Source organism: Anas platyrhynchos, chromosome 2 (genome assembly GCF_047663525.1).
Source record: "Anas platyrhynchos isolate ZD024472 breed Pekin duck chromosome 2, IASCAAS_PekinDuck_T2T, whole genome shotgun sequence".
In the NCBI taxonomy this organism is placed as follows: domain Eukaryota; kingdom Metazoa; phylum Chordata; class Aves; order Anseriformes; family Anatidae; genus Anas; species Anas platyrhynchos.
This window is the reverse complement of record NC_092588.1, coordinates 126,989,152-127,007,012: the sequence shown is the minus strand read 5'-3', so window position 1 is coordinate 127,007,012 and position 17,861 is coordinate 126,989,152. Positions and strand designations below refer to the sequence as shown.

At 44.3% G+C, this 17,861-nt stretch overlaps 1 long non-coding RNA gene across 2 annotated transcripts; it reads left to right on the top strand.

The window, feature by feature from the left end:
• Positions 1–6,718: 6,718 nt before the first annotated feature.
• LOC140001598 (uncharacterized) lies at positions 6,719–9,469 on the top strand. Of its 2 annotated transcripts, none has more exons than XR_011806979.1 (3): positions 6,719–7,063; positions 8,807–8,928; positions 9,264–9,469. It is a non-coding gene; the product is annotated as an uncharacterized lncRNA (long non-coding RNA). The 2 variants fall into 2 exon arrangements; XR_011806978.1 differs by having other exon boundaries at positions 6,719–7,673.
• Positions 9,470–17,861: the final 8,392 nt, after the last annotated feature.

Here is a 17,861-nt window from a genome sequence, read left to right as displayed (position 1 = left end):
GCGGCGAGGGAGCGTATTTGGTGCCCTGGCGTTGCGGTGTGCTTTCTGCGGGTCTGTGCCGCCCTTGCGCCGGTTTAGGCGCGCCCCCGTTACAGCCTGGAGCACCTAAAGCCTTCGCCATTCCACCGCCGTCCTCCAAGCGCCCAGCCGGGACGAAGCCTTGGCTGGTGCATGCCGAGCGGCCCCCAGCCCTGCTCCCGTGGGAAAAGCCCCCTAGGCGAGGGTCTTTCCCCGCCCTCCCCCGGCTCCGTGCCCTGGAAGCCGCCCGCACCCCCCGGGAGCCCCGCTGCGCTGCGCCCGCCTCCCCCGGGGACATGGGGGCCGGCGGGGTCCCCTGCACCTGCAAGCTGTCACCTGGGGGATTCACTCGGGGTGACAACAAACTCTCCAGGAGCTCAGGGCTCGGCTTGGACGGGGAGAGGAAAAAGGGGAACACCCCGTAAATGAAATAAACCAGCCACCAGGCAGCCCGTGCGCTGCCGGGCGGCCAGCGAGCAATGGTGATGCTGGGTGTCGCGATTTAGCATCTATTCCCATCGCCGCGTTGCTGTGCTTTACCTGGGACGTTTGTCCCACTGCCCGACTGGGGCATTTCGTTCATCGCGACGGCAGACCGGGCACCCGGTGCAGGCGGGTGTGAGCGGGTGCCGCATCCATCGCCCCGTCGCTTTCCGACGTGAATTTCTCCAGCCATGCAGCAGTGCCGGGGACAGATACCCGCAAACCCCTCCCGGTTCCCCATCCCTCATGTCCCAACCCTGCCACGGAACAGAGATGCGAGGCCTGGCTGCTCCACCCGGCAAAGCCCGGGGCTCCTCGCCGAGCCCCCTTTTGGCGAGGGCACACGCCAACCTGCCCGCTGGCAGCCGCCGGAGGGGGTTCACCTCGAGAGGCGTTCGGGCGCTTACTTATTTATTCGTCTGGGCCTGTGTCAACGCGAGTAAAAAAATAAATAAACGTGAGGCAAGCTGGCCGTGCTTCTGAAACGTCCCCGTAATTAGATTAAGCCCGGGGAGCCGCCGTGCACATGTCGGTGTGTGCGCTCCCGGGGAGGAAGAGGCACCTTCGCACCCGCCCTATTTACACTGCCGGGGTGCGCCTAGATGCGATCCGCATCTCCTCCTTCTCCCCCCCGCGGTATTATTATTATTTTTTTCTTCATCTCCCACCCCCCCTCCCCACGCCTCCACCCGCCCCCAGCCCCGCTATTTTCTCGCCGTGCTCGGTTCCTAGGCGGTCATGTAAGTACCGGGAGGCGCCGGAGGGATGAGCGAGCCCCCGGGCTGGGCGCAGGGCGCAGCGCGGGTGCGGAGCCCCGCTTCGGTCCTTCGGTCCTTCGTCGAATAGATTTGTTTAAGCTGCTTTTTTTTTTTTTTTTTTTCCTCTTATATATCACTTTCTCCCGGGCACCGCTTCCAGTTAAAAACTACTAAATTCTTCTCCTCGGCGATATTGATTTCTTTTCATTCTGCTCCGTTAGGAGAGGAGGTAATGCTTCCAGATTACCCCGCGTCTCCTCCAGACGGTTGACAATTGCAATCGCAGTTTCGGGAAGATAAATGTTACTTTGGGAATTGTGTTTAATTACAAATAATCTAGGAGCTGCTCTGGGTCCGATGGTTTAACCACACGTGTTCAAATCATTGTAGAAGCTTTACAAACGGGTGACAAGATACAGTAAACGTTTGAAAAATCGGTGTGCAAGGCAGGACGTTCCCAGCAGACAGGCTGCCTGAAGCCGGGTCATGTCCCGACATATACGCTGCTTATATATAAACGTATATATCTACCTAAATATACATGTTTTCCTGTGTATGTGTGCGTATGCATACGTGTGGTTTGTCCAGACACTTGTATATACAAATCCTACAGCACCCAAAATCACAGCCTGCAGAGAACACAGAGGAAAATGAAAGCTTTCCACGGATGTATGTATTTATTTATTTACATGTTCTGCCAACAGCAGAGAAGTGACAACCTGGGAAAAATTACAAAGAAAATATAAACAACACGTCTTTTCTTGCTGCCGTTTACGAAGTGCAAGAATCCCTGGCGCTCCGAGCAAGACGTACCTTCGGAGTAAGCAGCCAGGAAGGTTTTGTCCGTGCCGGTTCACGCACTCAGTGTGCATCGCAGCCTTCTCTTGTTGTGCAGCTCTCCTGCGATTTGACTCGAGAGACCCTAATATTGATATATTTACTGTTCCTTTTACAATGTAGCTGCCACCTTTCCCTGTCGTTATTTGCCTATATGGCAGAGCAATTAGGTCGCCCCCCCGCTCCCCCCACCCCCGTTCCCCACCCCAGCAGCCTTATTAACTTGATGGGAGAGGGAGGGGAGGCAGGAGAGCAGCGGGAAGGAAGCAAGGTGGCGAGCAGGTTATTCCCTTAACCTGACCTGGCTGTAGGAGCGAGATGAGCAACACTGAACAGATGTCCCCATTTAAGCCATTCTTTTCCCACATGCCTGCTGGATGCTGCCACGGCGCAGGAAGCTTGCTGCAGACCTGGCCCATTCCCGGCCATTATGGCCAAGTTATTCTGGACCAGTGAGCACGAACAAAATGGGCTTCAGATCGCGTGCTTTAGAATAATTCGACTCCGAGCCCTGGCAAAGCCCCCTCCCCCCATTTTTTTAAGTGCTGGTGTGTGTGTGTGGGGGGGGGGGGGGGGAAACGTGTTTCGGCTCTGATCGCAGGAGAAGAACTTCTCAAAAGATCGTTAGCCCCTTCCCCCTCCCTCTCTTCGGCAAATATGGTATAATTTACAGAGCAACTTAATAATCCGAGGGGCACCGCAAAAGCCCTTTGCGTTGTAAACCGCTTCTAATTACCTGCCAGAGCAATTAGCTGACTATCACGAAGAAATTAGATCGCTCAATGTAGCATAAATAATGCGAATAATTTTGTAAGGAGAATGGAAAGCGAGACCTGGTGTTTCTTTATAAGGAAATAACACCTCGTACTGTACGAACCCTACATGAACACATATTAATGTCTAGGCATGCACGGAAATGAATCCGAACATGAACTCTCTGGCTTAGATTCAGCACTTTCTTCATTTACATATGCGGGGTGAAAGTCGGCTTCCAGGCGTTTAGATACAGAGCTCTTCCAGATCACAGTAATTAACACATAGCGACTTCAATAGGAAAACCTGTTTTCCAGATGATTTTTACAATGCGGCTTTATGTCTCATTTGGCAGTTTAAATAGCTGGAGTTGTTTTCTGGCTGCATCTCCACTATCATCTGTTGAGCATATTTTGCCTAGAATACTGACCAAAACTTACAAGCAGATTTTTTTTTTTTTTTAATATGTCTATGCCTAGAGATTTCGGGCGTTTTCTTTTCTCACATGGGCTAGTTCTTCGAGAAGATTTTACGGGATAACCTTAAAAGTTGACGCTATCTAACAACCACATTTATTTTTTCCTTCCTGTATTTCTCCTCGAAGGACAGAGAGCCTTTGCACGATTCTCGTTGGTTGAATATTTTATCTCAAGAGGAAAATGTTGTTTTCCAAAATACATTTTACAGGTAATAGACAGTCTTCAGGGATTGCAATGTACGTTTTTAAGCACCTAAGAATTAGGGTTTTAAATTACAATCTTTGCGAAGTGTTTCTGCGCGGTGCTGGATCTACAGCTTCAGATTTCGGGAAGGAGTGTGTGTCTGCAAGCTGCAGGCACGTCGTGCCATGAAAGTGCCCTTGCAGATGAATTCAGCGCCAGCGGATTGCGATTTTCTGCCGTGGTTCCCCTTCCACCCCCCGGACTGAGGCAGCTGCTGGGCAGAAACCTAGACGTGAAGGTGCCAGACCGCAGTGCAAGTCAGCCCAGCCCAAACCACAGCTCGGAGGCACTGTGGGACTCGGCATAACTCGTGAGGAGTGCGCCGGGTTATGGATAAACAAAACTAATTAGGCTGATCTTTGATAAATAGAAGAATCTGCAGAACCCACGAGTCGTTTCCATGCATCTTCCAAGGGGGGGGGAAATCTCAGCTTGTGATCAACTCTTCCATAACTTTTCAGTGCTTTCTTTGCTCCTGTTCCTGCGCTAGCACAGCAGAAATGAAACCAGAAAGGGCTCGTCTAACACCCCGTCCCCGAGCAGACTCCGCAAAAGTTGCGGTGACTTTCCAATTGGGTTTCTGTGTCTCTCCAGGTCTGAACGGGACCGCTCAGCTGTTCCGCAGCCCCGCGTAGCTCACACGGAATTGTACAGCATGTTTAACGATTCTTGCTCACCGCCTAATTAGAGACGGCTTTGAAGCTCCATTACCGGCAGCAAAATTATTGCGGTCAGTTTAGGCCAAATTCTGCAGTCCTTAATGGAGCGAAACTCCCATTGAAGTCAATGGGATAGAAGTCAATGGGCGTCGTGCTCTATTAAGGAACACAGAATGCGTCCCTTTGTGATTTAGAGATTAAAAATCGCTATCGAGAAGAGGGACGTTTAAGACGGTCACGCTCTCCAGGCGGGATCTGATCCGCGATACGGGAAGGGCCCGATCCGGCTCCATCCACCCCGCAGGCTGAACCCCGAGGCTCCCCGGCAGGATGAGTGCCGCGGGGGCATCGCTCACCAGCCCGATAAAGGGGCTTTAGGGGGGACTGAAGGAGGCAAAACTTCAGCCTCGGGCGGGCTTCTGTCTCCCGCTGGGGGTACGGGACTGTCATCACTGTGGGTCCCCAGCCCCGGGTGCCCTGTCCCTCTCGTTCCCTGAGCGGCGATGTCCCTGGTCCCTAATCTCACAGCTTTTTTTTTTTTTTTTTTTCCTGAGCGGGTACCAAGGTGGGCGTGAGGATGCAGTAGCTGAGCCCCTCGCATCCCGCATGCAAGCACATCATTTGGCTACCTATGCCGGGGCTGGGAAGTCTTGTTTGTAACCGTGACCACCCACTGATCTCAACGTGATTCGGCAGTCAAATCGGGAGCGCGGGTTTAAGTTGCTGCTTTTGCCTGACTCTTGAACTCCGAAATGGGTTTTGATTGAGCATTATAAAATATTTCCTTACTACAGGTGCGAAATAGCACTGAAAGTGCGTGAGGAAAAGTCCGTTTTACAGAACTGAAGGAAACGTTGCAGGTTGCTTAGATAGGACTTTAGTTCAATATTCTTCCACTTGAGGGGGAGAACTGGGGGATGGGAAGGGAAGGAGAAGAGATTAACCTGAAATATAGCGATCTTCCTTTCTTCTTTTTCCTGTTCTAGTGGAACGTAAAAGCCTTTGGGAAAACTTCGCAGCCTTTTTCCCTGAGCGCGGAGGGGCACCCACAGCTGATCCTCTAGGAAAATGTGCACAATTACCGCTCGTTTTCTTTCTCCTGGAACAACTAATTGTACAAATGGAAGGTCAGGCATGTGCTTTTCCTATGTTTATCAACCACAACAATGAGCCCCTTCTATTTTTTCCCCCAGTGCATTATATTGCAATAAAGTGCTGCCGTAGTGCCACCTCTTTGGGTAAACAACTTCAAAGGCGATTTTGCAGAGCCGAACGGTGCATATATATTCTCAAAGCTCCCAATGCTCGGGGAGAAGCTGAAAGCGAGGTGCGGGAGGTGGGGGAGCCCGCAGCCCCACCGCAGCCGCAGAGGCACACGTTTTCCCCGCTGCCCCCGGCCGGCTCAGCCCCGGCGGAGGGCCCGATCCTGCCGCCCGCAGCCCGGCGTTTCTTTGTCCCTCGTAGCTTTTGTCGCTTTGTACGGGGCGGGACGGATCCTGCCCCTCTCCTCCGGGGATCCAGACCACCTTGGCATGTTCCCCCCCGCTTGCCTTCGCAGCGTAAACTCGGTAGTCCCCGAAAGAAAGCCTTCCAACACCTCCTAATCCGTGGCAGGTTTTTCTTTTCATCTTACAAGGAGACCTCTGCTCACGTCTTCAGGAAAAAAACACAGGACATTTTTATTTATTTATTTATTTTTCATGCCAGCTCAGTGCGGAAAGTTCATTGAACTTAGCCCCTCTGGTATAGAAGTACAATATTCAACATTTCCATCAACAGGTTAACTTCATTTCACCTGTTACGTGGAAACAGGTATCCATTGGGATTGTGCCTAGGGGGAACATACCTGGTGCTGATAAAGTGGCTTTTTCCCGTCCTATTCGCTACTCTGTGGGCATCTTTCTGGGATATTTACTGATATCTGATGTTCTCCTTAACCAAAATCTACTCACTGATCACAGTCCCAATGGATGTATTGTTCCACTAATTTGTCCTTGCTGAACAGAAACGTCTCTGCACTCCTTACACCTGTGAACTGAAGGAGGAGAATAACTCTATAGATCTGTTGGGAGCTGGAAGGAAATTTCAGGAGCCATGAAGTGAGCAGGAGAACATCTTGATTTCTTGTGTGAAACTGTCTAATATGTTGTGCCTGTTCAGGTAACTGAGTTCATTTTTATTTATTTTTTTAATCGTGCTGGCTTGTGATGCCCATAACATTTCTCAGAGGAGTCTGTCTCCACCGAGATCCAAAACATGGGGCTGTTTCTTTTCCTTTGGATAGGGATCACCACCCTATTCCTTGCAGTATCTGTCAAGAGGGTGCCAGGGTATACCCAACAACTGTGGACAAACAGGTAAGCTCTGAATGACTTTGGATCCAGCATTTCTGTCATAACTAAGTGGAAAAAAACATAATCGGTCCAGCAGTGAAGGGGAAGAGGTCTCTGATGGACACAAGGCACAGTGCGGCCTCTGGAAATGGCAGAAGCCGTCAGAGCGGTGCAAAGCCCGGGAGCTTGGCTCCCAAACGAACACACAGGCTGACATTTTAGATCCGGCAGGCTCCGAGCATTTAGGCCTGCACAAGGAGAGGCCAATGCCATTGCTCCCGGTATGTTTAGCTAATTGTCTAACAACTGCGCTGCACAAGAGCTACAAGATAAAAGGCCGCAGCGACCCTCAGCACGGCGGATGCGGCTGGCAGTAAAACTTGTCGCTCCTCTGAAAGGCCGCTCATTGTGCTGATGGAAAATCGTTCTTCAGACACGGAGCAAAGTCTCAGCCCGGCTTCACTGACGCTGCCTGTTTTACAGAAAGGGCAAATAAAAAGGTGAAATAACTTTTCCACAGTGGGAGACGGGGTTGTCACTGGGTGGGGAAAAAAATAACACTTAGATAGACGCTCAGGCCAAGGTGGAGGTGGCGCAGCGTGTGGAGAAGCAGCACCCTCACACCTGCCCGGCCCGGGCCGTCTGTGGGGCGGCAGCCGTGATCCTGCCACCCCTCAGGGTGGCTGAGCCCCTCAGCCGCCCCCCGGCGCCCTGCCCGCTCCCGGAGCTCCCTCACACGCCCTCCCCACCGGCCGGCCGCGACCCTCCCTCTCAATCACGCTCGCCCCCCGCGCTGACAGGCGGGGAGGGCGCAGCACAAAAGGCCGAGGCGAGCTCGGCCCTCCCCGGCCGGCCCCCCTCCGCCCCCCGCCGCCCGCTCCCGCCCCGCTCCGCCCTCTCGGCGGGAGCGGCGCCCTCACAGGCGGCCGGGGAGCGGGGAGCGGGGCGGGGAGCGGGGCGGGGGAGGCCGGGCCGCCGACGCCAGCCCCGGCCGAGCGGGGTCCCACTGCCGGGGGGCGGTTGGGGCGGGCCGGGTGAAGGCCCCGGCCCGCCCCGCGCACACGCGGCCCTCCCCGGGTCCCCCCCCGGGGCCGAGGCTTCTTCCAGGAGGTGCGGAAAGCCCCAAAGGCTGGAAAAGGCCGGGAGCCCCGCGTGGGGCTGGGGGCTCGCCCCGCTCCGCGGGCTCCCGGCTGCACCAGGGCTTCTCAGGGGCTGTCTGCATAAAGCCCAGTCCCAGAGCTGCACACACAGACCGGGCCCACCTTCCGTACCTCCTTCTTCCCCAGGCCGCCTTGGTGCGCTGCTGTCTGCAGAGCACGAGAGTTTTTAACATCGTCATTGTCAACACGCAAATCTTACTTTTCTTTCCCTTCGTCCCTCTTCCTTTCTTCTTCACTTCTTCCCTTCTTTCTTTCCTTTTCCATGCAAGCGAAGCCTACGCTGACAGATAGTAGCAAAATTATTTCATATGCTTCCCCATGCTCGGATCTGAGTATGTAGGCTTCAGTATGATGATCGTCAATTAAAGGAATCTGCAGTTTTAATGACTGCTAAATGTTTGTAATTGGGACATAATTCGTCTGTATGCTGACTCGGTATTTTTTCAAATACCGCCATTCAAAATTGACTTCTCTATTTTATGGAATGAACTATTTCTTCCTTCGACGTTCTTGGCTAATGAAAAATTGAATGGTGCTGTAAAGAAGTACCCTTTAAATATCACCTTGTATCACACTATATTAAAAGTAGATAAAAGAGATATTGAATAGCTAAATGGATTTTCTGAAGTGGTTAAAGTCCATTCATTGGTAAATTAGAAATCTGTTTACATTGAAAAAACTTGCCCTCTAGGCAGAAAGTTTAAATTTATTTCTTTATATAGAAGGCAGTCAAGATTTCTTATACAATAGTGATAGGTACTAATGAGATATCACACAGAACTCGAGGATGGCATCAAATACGAATTTAGGAACCTGGTATGTTCTGCAGTAATGACACATTTCACTCTGTGGGGGAAACTGACGTTAAGTCTATGCTACTTTTTTTTTTTTTTTTTTTTTTTTTTTTGTGGAATTACTGTTTCCACAGAATCATTCAACAGATAACATCATGTTCGCAGTTATTAATGTATTCATCTACTTTCTGCTATGCTAGGGATACCGCCTGCAACTGTTAAAGAAGCAGCTGGCTTTTTTATACAAATAAACTGGGCTCTGAGACTGTCAATCTTCTTTGTTTGACAGAGAGGAGTTCCCGCCTGCACTGAAAGAATAGCTCAACATCTGTCATCCCATTCTCTGCGATGGCCCAAAATCAGGAAGACTACAGCTGTCCTGTTCCTTTCAGATACTTCTGGGATAGAGAGGTAGGAGGACTGAGTGTTTGGTCAGCGTGTTCATCATGCATTAAGCAAGTCTCTACAAGCTCTTGCATGTAATTGTATTGTTTTCCCACTGCTTGAATAGCAGAATTTGCAGTTTAAATGGTCTTTGGAAATTCAATCCTCCTATGTGCTTTTTTTTTTCTTTCTTTTTTCTTTAATGTCTAATTAGTTCATTCTGAACTTGTGTTTGTTAATAGAATGCATTTTAATTGTATTTAAAGTGGTTAGCAATAATTTATACAAAGTTGTATGGCGTATGGACATGTAAATCACAAATTTATACATGAGTGTAAAGCAGAAAATATTTATTCTTACAGGTTGGGAGTTATGCTACAACTGCTGAGTGCTGGATGAAGATGAAAACAAGGGATGTAAATAAATGTATTCCTTATAAGCTCAAAAATGACATCTATTAAGATATGTCTGTATGGACAAGAAGAGAGAAGGAAAGGAAGGGGGAGGAGGGGAAGAAGCTGGGAAGAAAATGCTACCACAAAAAAATTAAAAATATTTCAACTCTTATCCTCACCGGTCCATTGGTTTAATATCTAGCAAATTAGTCAAAAGCAAAAAAAAAAAATATAAAAGAATTTTAAGTAATTTATTGAGTGAATTCTCTTCCAATAACAGACTAGTAGTCAATAGTAGATTGTATGTTACTTTTCTTATAACAATTAAGAACTACTGCACTAATACTCAGAGTCCCAACCAGTAGCAATTGCTTTAGGTATGCAGCTCTCTCACCTGCAATTTAAACTTCACAGTCCCAAGATTTGGGGAAAGCATCACAAAGTGCAGAATGCTCGGAGGGCTTTAGGCACTGTGAGACCCAGCTCTGCTGTCCAGGGTAATCTACAAACTGATGTTAGGCCTTCAGGCTCCCTGTCACACCTATGGTGATGGTTAGCCTGTGGTTACGGGTGATTTTGAGTTGGCTTGCATCCATGGCTGCTGCTGAAAGAACAGCTCAGCTGCACAGTCATGCTGTTACCTCCTACTTAGATTCAAGTGTGTTACTTAACGTTTATCTGCTGATCATAGGCACAGAAGAATGACAGCAAAAAAGGAAGCAGTTTCTCAACAAATTTGTTTTTGATCCATTTAGGATTTTCTAATTAAAAATAAACGAGTTACATTTTCTGCAGATGCACCAGTCTAACTCCAAGGAATTTACTGTTAGAAAGTCCTAGAACAATGAGAACTACTGGGCCATGGCTATATGCCATATAAGATTGTGTTTGTGGAAGACTTTAAAGTGGCATCACCAACTGCAAAAATTATGTCCAAGCTTTCATAAAAAGATCAAATAAAAAAATTGTTATTGGTGCTGGCTATTTATGGATAGGAAAAGAATCTTACGTCAACAGGCACTATTGTAGAATTCAGAAAACAAAACAAAAGCAAAAACAGAAATAGGAAATCTACACTGAAGAAGAGAGTCATGCATGATGAGCTCCTCCTTTCCCCCTCAGTCTGTCTGGATATGGAACTGAAACAGAAGGCTGGTTCCTCTCTTTACACACACCAACCAAACTTTTCTCTATGCCGTGTGGAGTGACATACTTGTCTTCATCTAGCCCCCAGTTCTTGGAGCCAGCAATTGATTTGGTGGTTTTTGGTTAGGTGTACAGGTTTCTGCACTTCTAGCTCCATAGTGTTGGAATCTGATATCCAAAAGTAAGTTTTTAGTCAAAAGGACAGTAGCTTAAAGGAAGGACAGTTGCTAGACAACCTAAAGATGGGACATCTTTCTACTTGTGTCTGCTGGGGGAACCAACAAGTAGGTGAGTTAGCTGTTGGCTATCTCATTGCTCAGAAAAGACAGCCCTGTTAACATCATAAATTAAGTCAACTCTAGCCTGTAAATTTCATTTTCCAGTGGAAATATCCCAGTAAGTTTTCTCCACATCACTGTGTGTAGAATTTTTCCTGGACATTAGAACAGAAGGCAAACAAACCATTGCCAGTTTTTCACAGCCTTTTCATGAGATGATACAAATTAAATATTTTGCATTTTCCTTCTGGTTTATGAGTTTGGGGAGTGCAGTCATGTTAAGCCTTTTTTATTTTATTATTTTTTTTTTTTGTGAGACTGCACAGCAAAATTTTGTTTTGTTGTTATGCCTTTTTATTGAGAGATGAGCTTTTTGCAAGAGTATTTTTTTCTCAGATCTGAAGCTCGGGACAAACATCAAATATTGTGACACTCACAATAAAATTGCAAGAGTTATCAATATTGTAACCAGCCCTGGGGTATTATGACTGAGTAACACCCCCAAATCTTTCCAGGGAGGCAGATCCTGAAAGTTAATAAGCTTAGGAAGAGTTTAATGAGTACAAAGAAACTGAAGTAACTCAGAGCATCTGTCTTTGTCCTATGAAAAGGAATCACACTTAAATTCCTTATTAATTATGACATGTAGTTTGTGCTTTGGATTGGCAACCTTCAAAGGTGTGTTTTCATGATTAAGTGAAATTAAGTGAAGTAGACAGAGACAAATTTGCAGCCTTTAATGACCTGACTAAGATTATATTGTCAGACAGCTTCCAGGAAAACTTACCACTATCAATTACATTAGGATCCTTTAAAACAACATTCAAATTTGCATTATCACTTAGAAATTATAAAAAATAATGCAACAAGGCAAACAGGGCTGTTAACATAGTTACCCTGATCTACATACAAGTAAACAACTTTGGAATGACTATTACTGAGACAGCGGTCTTACATCAATCTCCAGCTTGGATCACAGTTGGATCACTGGTTTCTTAGTCTTTTGCATCCATGCCATCCCACAGCTAGACAACTACCTTATGGAAATTGTTCCAGTAGATGACCTTTTGCTGTCCCAGTGATCCCAATTAAGATGTATCATACCAAAGACTGCATAATTCACCAACAGAATTGTTTCAGTCTTATTCCAGTCCCTTTTGATCTGTACTAAAATACAGACAGGAGTCTACTTCAGGCTGTGAATCACTCTTTCCAGCTCCCTCAAGCAGTTTTGCTGCTTGGGTGAGCTCCCTCTGTCTGAGGTGAAGGAGTTGTGATTGCCCCTGATTTCTAGACTGCATTTCTAGATTTTTTGCACAACATAATTTAGCTAATGGTTAAACTGTGGTCTGAACAGGGTGAAAATATATCTATTAAGAAAAGAGGAGCCCTTGAACCCAAAGATTATTTGTGGGTCTAGACCTTTTAAGGAAAAGAAAAAAAAAAAGTAGTTGAATGAATGCCAACTGTATTGTTAGTCCTCAACTTCACAGAAAGCATTTTTACATGAAGCAGTGAACAGGCAGGGACCACCTTTAGGGACGTGTGTCATGGGTGGTTGCACAGGTCACCAAAACGCAGGGTCACTACTCACACAATGCGAGAATGTTGCGGTGTCATGCCTGTGCTGCTGATTCAGCTCCTTATCAGCCCCTTGCTTGGAGCTTTGATAGCTGATGTGACAAACCATAAATAATGGAAGGTCAAACTGAGCAATGTTGTTCACTCTGACCTTCTAATACTTCTGGCTTATTAGATCCGTCATTAGAGTTTCAACAGGCTGCTAAGAAGCGGAGTACAGTGGCTATAGCTGCCAAATCCTAGCCTAGTCTGTGGGTAAGTATTAAATGCATCCTAGTGCAAAGCTTGTATGTTCCTTACAACAAAATCAGGCTACCAAATAAGGTGAAAATCACCAAGTAGACAAACATAAAACAAAGCCAGATGTAAAGCGATCTCTCTCTCCCTTTCTCTGTCTCTCACAACACACACACAAAGCTTGTAGCTATCAAAGTATAAATCATTTTGTCTTTGATTGTGATAAAGATATGAGTAGTAATGTAAAAACAAACAAACAAACAAGCAAACAACAAAACTAAAAACAAAGCAACAAGACAATGAGAACAGTCATAATTTGTCCAGGAATAAATATATTGTTGTTGTCCACCCCCACCCCATATTCTGGTGTTAAGAGAGTTCAGGAGTTTCTATTCTATGTCTCTCTTCTTGGGCTTCTTATAATGTCAATAAATTTTCCATTAAATTGGGAAATTTTACATACTAGGGATCTGCCAAATCTTAAACCTTTTCAAAAGTTTAAAGAAAAAAAATACTTCAGAACTTACAATTCCATCAGTTTCAAAAGGCTATTATTTTTTAAGAATTTTACAATTCTTTTGTTGAATAGGGCTAGATGGACTTTAAAACATGAAAGGTAGGAGGAAGACACTGCTAGCACACACTCTCTTCAAGATTTATCTCAAAATTTCACAGCTGCAAAAGAAACAGCTGTAAAATCTACTAGCAGGATGTTGCGTGCACTTCATATGGAGCTCAGCAGCTACCATTGTTGTTGCCCCTATTTAATCTTGATTTGTAGAAGGTGGTGTTGTGAACCAGTCACGTCAAAGAGTCACCCTGATGACAGTGTGGATCTGCACAGGAGAAATTGTGTTTACTCAGGAAGTTAAAGAAAGGCAGCTAAAAAATCTGTATACTAAAAATCTACACTCTAAAAAGTTGCAGGGCCATGCATTCAACTGAGAGGTTAGTAAATGGCACACTGAAGTTTCCTTGGTAGCCTTAATTATCCCCCTTAATATTATGAATCAATCTTAAATTCACAGTCACTCTCAGCTTTTTCTACAGCATTTCTACTTTGTTCAGGGCACTGGCATGGGGTTTGTTAGGGAATGAACCACTGTGGTTTCACATGAGAAGCTGGAATGTTATGAAAAAATTAGAAGCTGTCATAAGTGAAACCAGAATATATATAGAGAAAAAGCAAGTTCCCTGGGTGAGGACAGCTGAATGTTATGGTGGATGGAAGGATTCTCCCAGAGTCATAATGCTAGATGTGACCTCTTGTCTATCTGGATTTTGTTCCTGTTGTAGTCTCAGGCTCCTCATGTGGTTAAAGCAGATGTTTCATAGGTGGCCACTTGATGTGTATTCTGTATTTTGGGTGCACAACTTACTGAGGACTGATTCACAGAAGTGCTGAGTATCACAGATGCTGCTGAAATCAATGGGACTTGTGCTTCAGATATATGAAGTACCATAAAAATGCTAAGCATCTTGGAAATCTGTCTCTAAGCAGATCATACTGAGGGCCCAAAATTAGTGGACATGTTCATCAATCTTGACCATAATGGCTCAGCACTTCAGTTCCCCATCTGTAAAGTGGGTCTAATAGTACAGTCTCACTTTGCAGGTTTAAAGATAAATTAATTAGTGTTTGGGAAGCACTCAGAAACCCTAGCAGAGAATGCTGTAGAAACACCCATAAAGATATTAATAATTCAGTATTCTACACAGGGCTTGAATGATGTGCAGTAAGGAAGGCATGGAGCCACATATTGAGTGATAAGAATAAAAAGAATATTGAACAGCTGCTCACTCAGGGAGCATCGTCCATCCTATGCACTGAATGATGTATGTGTCTGTGCAGTTAAAGACTTATTATCATGCATATGTGCAATGAGCTCAAATTAAAGTTGCAAAGGCAAGCTTAACTCTGATTGTTCAAAAGTTTAGAGGGCTTAGATCTACAACAAGAACATACTTTCAACACAAATATTTTGTGTGATCATCTCTGTGTTTCCGTGTTCCCTTCCTGAAGATGTAAAAGGGTTCTGTGCCAGTGAACCCAGTGACCAATTACACATCATAGCCCTGTGGCCCAGTTCACCCTGGGAACAAATGTATTGATTTCCAGGGGTGAATTTGGTTCAAACCATCTTCTTTGTCTCATTGCATAGTTTCGTAGTGGCTGCTGGGTAGAAGTGAGACATTAAATGTGTTCCAGGGACAGAGTAACAGGCTTGTCTTTTGGCTCTATTTTGTGTCAGGGTATTTGGTGGTTAATGTAGCATTTGGAGAATCACGTAAACTTCCATCCCAGAAATGAAGTTATTGCCAAAGCAAAAATTCCTATATTTACATATAAATATCCCCATTCAGCATGACTGAATACCTTTCTCATTTATAATGAAATGGCAACAACCACAACAATCAAATTCTAAAACACAGATGTTAGATTAAACTGACTGTACATATCTTTGGATGCAAACCCAATCTTTCGGAAATTCTACCTGATCCAAATGTGTAATCTGTATTAAACCTAATCTAAATTATGACTAGATTTCTTGATCCTGATTTTTATTGTGAGATCTTCACAATATTTATTTATTGTGAGATCTTCACAATAAAAATAAGACTGCTGGATCCTTCTGTCTCATGTAAGAGTGTAGGTCTGTTTTTAGTGTCATCTATCTTTAGATCAAAGACCAAAAGCTTGGATTTTCATAGTGACCTAGAGCAGTCAATGAACACTGTGGTCTTCTATTATCTGTGAACAGACCACAATCTGGTCATTTCAAACCTGTCACCTACTTAACACTTCAAGTGCTGGAAAGAATTGGAATGAAAATTTTATTTTTTGACTGGTCATTTAATATAGCTAAATATATCTGCTTTCCCTTTTCTTTAGTCTCACTTTATCTCAGATTTCATAACAGAAGTGATGGGTTACAAACTAGTTGTAGTCCTGTTCCTGGTTAGATTTTCATGTTAAGCTAATTTAAAGCTCATTTCAGAGAAAACAGTACAGGAGAGAATTTAAAATATTATTGCATTGATTTAAGTAAACTCTTAATTGTATTTACATTTCTAAATGCTTTTCTGAACACAGTGACTTTTCTAAGGAGAATGCCTCACTGTTTATTTACATAACTCTCCTTTTTACTTTTTTTTTCTTTTTTTTTTTTTTTTCAGAAACATAACTTATTATCTACTCCAAGATTAAAAGCATTCTAAACCAGATAAGCTGCAAGAAATAGCTATCTGGTTGATTTTCAGAAAGTCTACAATACTCCAGATAATGTATTCAATGAATTATTTATTTCTTAAAGAGATACAATAAATCTTTACCTAGTGTATTTGATGATTTTCATAGTAGGAATAATAAGTAACATGATTTGAGTGTGATTGGAACCAGGTACCAGGAGGGGGGGAAGGGAGGTCAATTTAGACTATTTACCAAGTGTATTGGAACAGAATACATCTGTAAACAGACTGGACATTGCTATTTACTTAAATTTTTCAGGTGAAGAGAAAACGTGTATTTTCATCAAAATTAAAGAGCAAGAATGTCTTTAAATACTTATGATTTGAAGGAGCAGCTTAGGTGCAAAAGCACAATAGTGATGTTCAGTGCCATTGTTCTCCATTACATTGGAGTGAATCCAAAGTAATTCCATTGATTTCAGTGGACTTTCATTGGGCTAACTGAGAATAGAATCTGACTCCATGTTAGCTGGGGGTGGGGGAGTGACAAGAATATAAATAACCCAAGATAAGTATTTGAAATACAAATACTCTGCAAGATGGTCCTCTCTCCCTTTTAGTTCTCAGAGTTTGAAAAATATATCAAAACAGTTGTCTTTTTGTGTCTTTTTTTTGGGGGGGGGGGGGGAGTGGAAGAGGGAAAGCTGCTATATTTTGTTAATATTATGCACTAAGACATCTATCAGAAGATCTCAAGAATACTTCAGAAATACTCTGTCTCACAGCACACCTTGAATCAGGCAAAAGTTTTAAGTACACCTAACTTTCTTTGACAGTTAGTAAGGGGAGTTGGTGACTCATTGGTAATACTGCTGCACGTGCTGTGGATACGAAAGATGAATAAACAGTTAGGAACATGAACACCAAGCCTTTTTATGTTGCTGTGTTCCAAGTTTCTCAAAGGCATCTCACAGAACATTTATGTACAATACAAGCATTTCAGAATTTACAATTTCATTTAGTTTCTTTTCTGCATTCTCACTCTGTCCCATGTAGACACTGCCATTTTCTGTGCATTAGCATTTATTGACGGGATGGAGACTCTAGTCGAAGCAGAGCTTCAATTTTTAATATAATACGTTCCTCTTCTTGCCTGCTTCTGCATTAAGATGTATTTGGTGTGGATTACCTGCAGTATGATCTTGCTCTAGCTAGAATCAGCAGCAAAAGCACAAACTGGTACCAGCTATCTCTATATTTATACTTCTGTATGCATCATCCATTCTCTTCTGAGGCTTCAGGGATATAGTCAGACCTACAATCTTTAAATCACCTTGAGGTCTGGTTCTTCCAGATCACTGGTGCTATGCAAATGTACATTATCAATATTTTAGTCATCAAAATACCTGATCTTCAGAATATGCTGTTAAATAGCAAACAGATTGACTTAAGTAATTTCAGTGTATACACTTCCCTACTTAAATATATCTCCTGTAGAAAGCTATTCCAAACATCTGTTTGCAAAAAATGACTTAGTAATTTGCATCTGTTGACTGGATTGCAGATTCTGTTTTCATTTTCAGGAACAGTTTGCCTTAATATTCCTGTTAGTCAATGACTTTTGACTGGTAATAAGACACAGTGCTAGCATACCTAAGTAGATGAATTCTTGTTTCACTTTTTTTCTTTAAAGCAATTTTATCTTTCTCCTCTCCCTTGCATTAGAGTTTTGTGCAACCACCTAGTTAATACTTAGACTGCTGCTGCTCAAAAAGCTTTTCTCTAACAGCACAAATGAATTCAGCATAAATGTAATTCTAAACTTTGGTTGACATAGCTCAATAAATCAAAACCTTTATTTACCAATCATACACTAAGTTCATTAAGTATGTAAGAGTATAACTGGTAATAGCATTAGCATGGTAGAAAAAATAGCATACCTATCTTTTGGAAATTCCCCTAAAATATCGCTAAATTGACACTGATGCCATGAAATGAGCTTATTTTAGGGCTGAATATGTCCTTATCATATGTAGATTTACACTGCATTTCTTTTACCGGTCATGATGGGGAGGGATAGTTCTGCATTACGAATATCTCTGGCAGCACGGTTGCTTGTTTCTCTCTGCAAAAA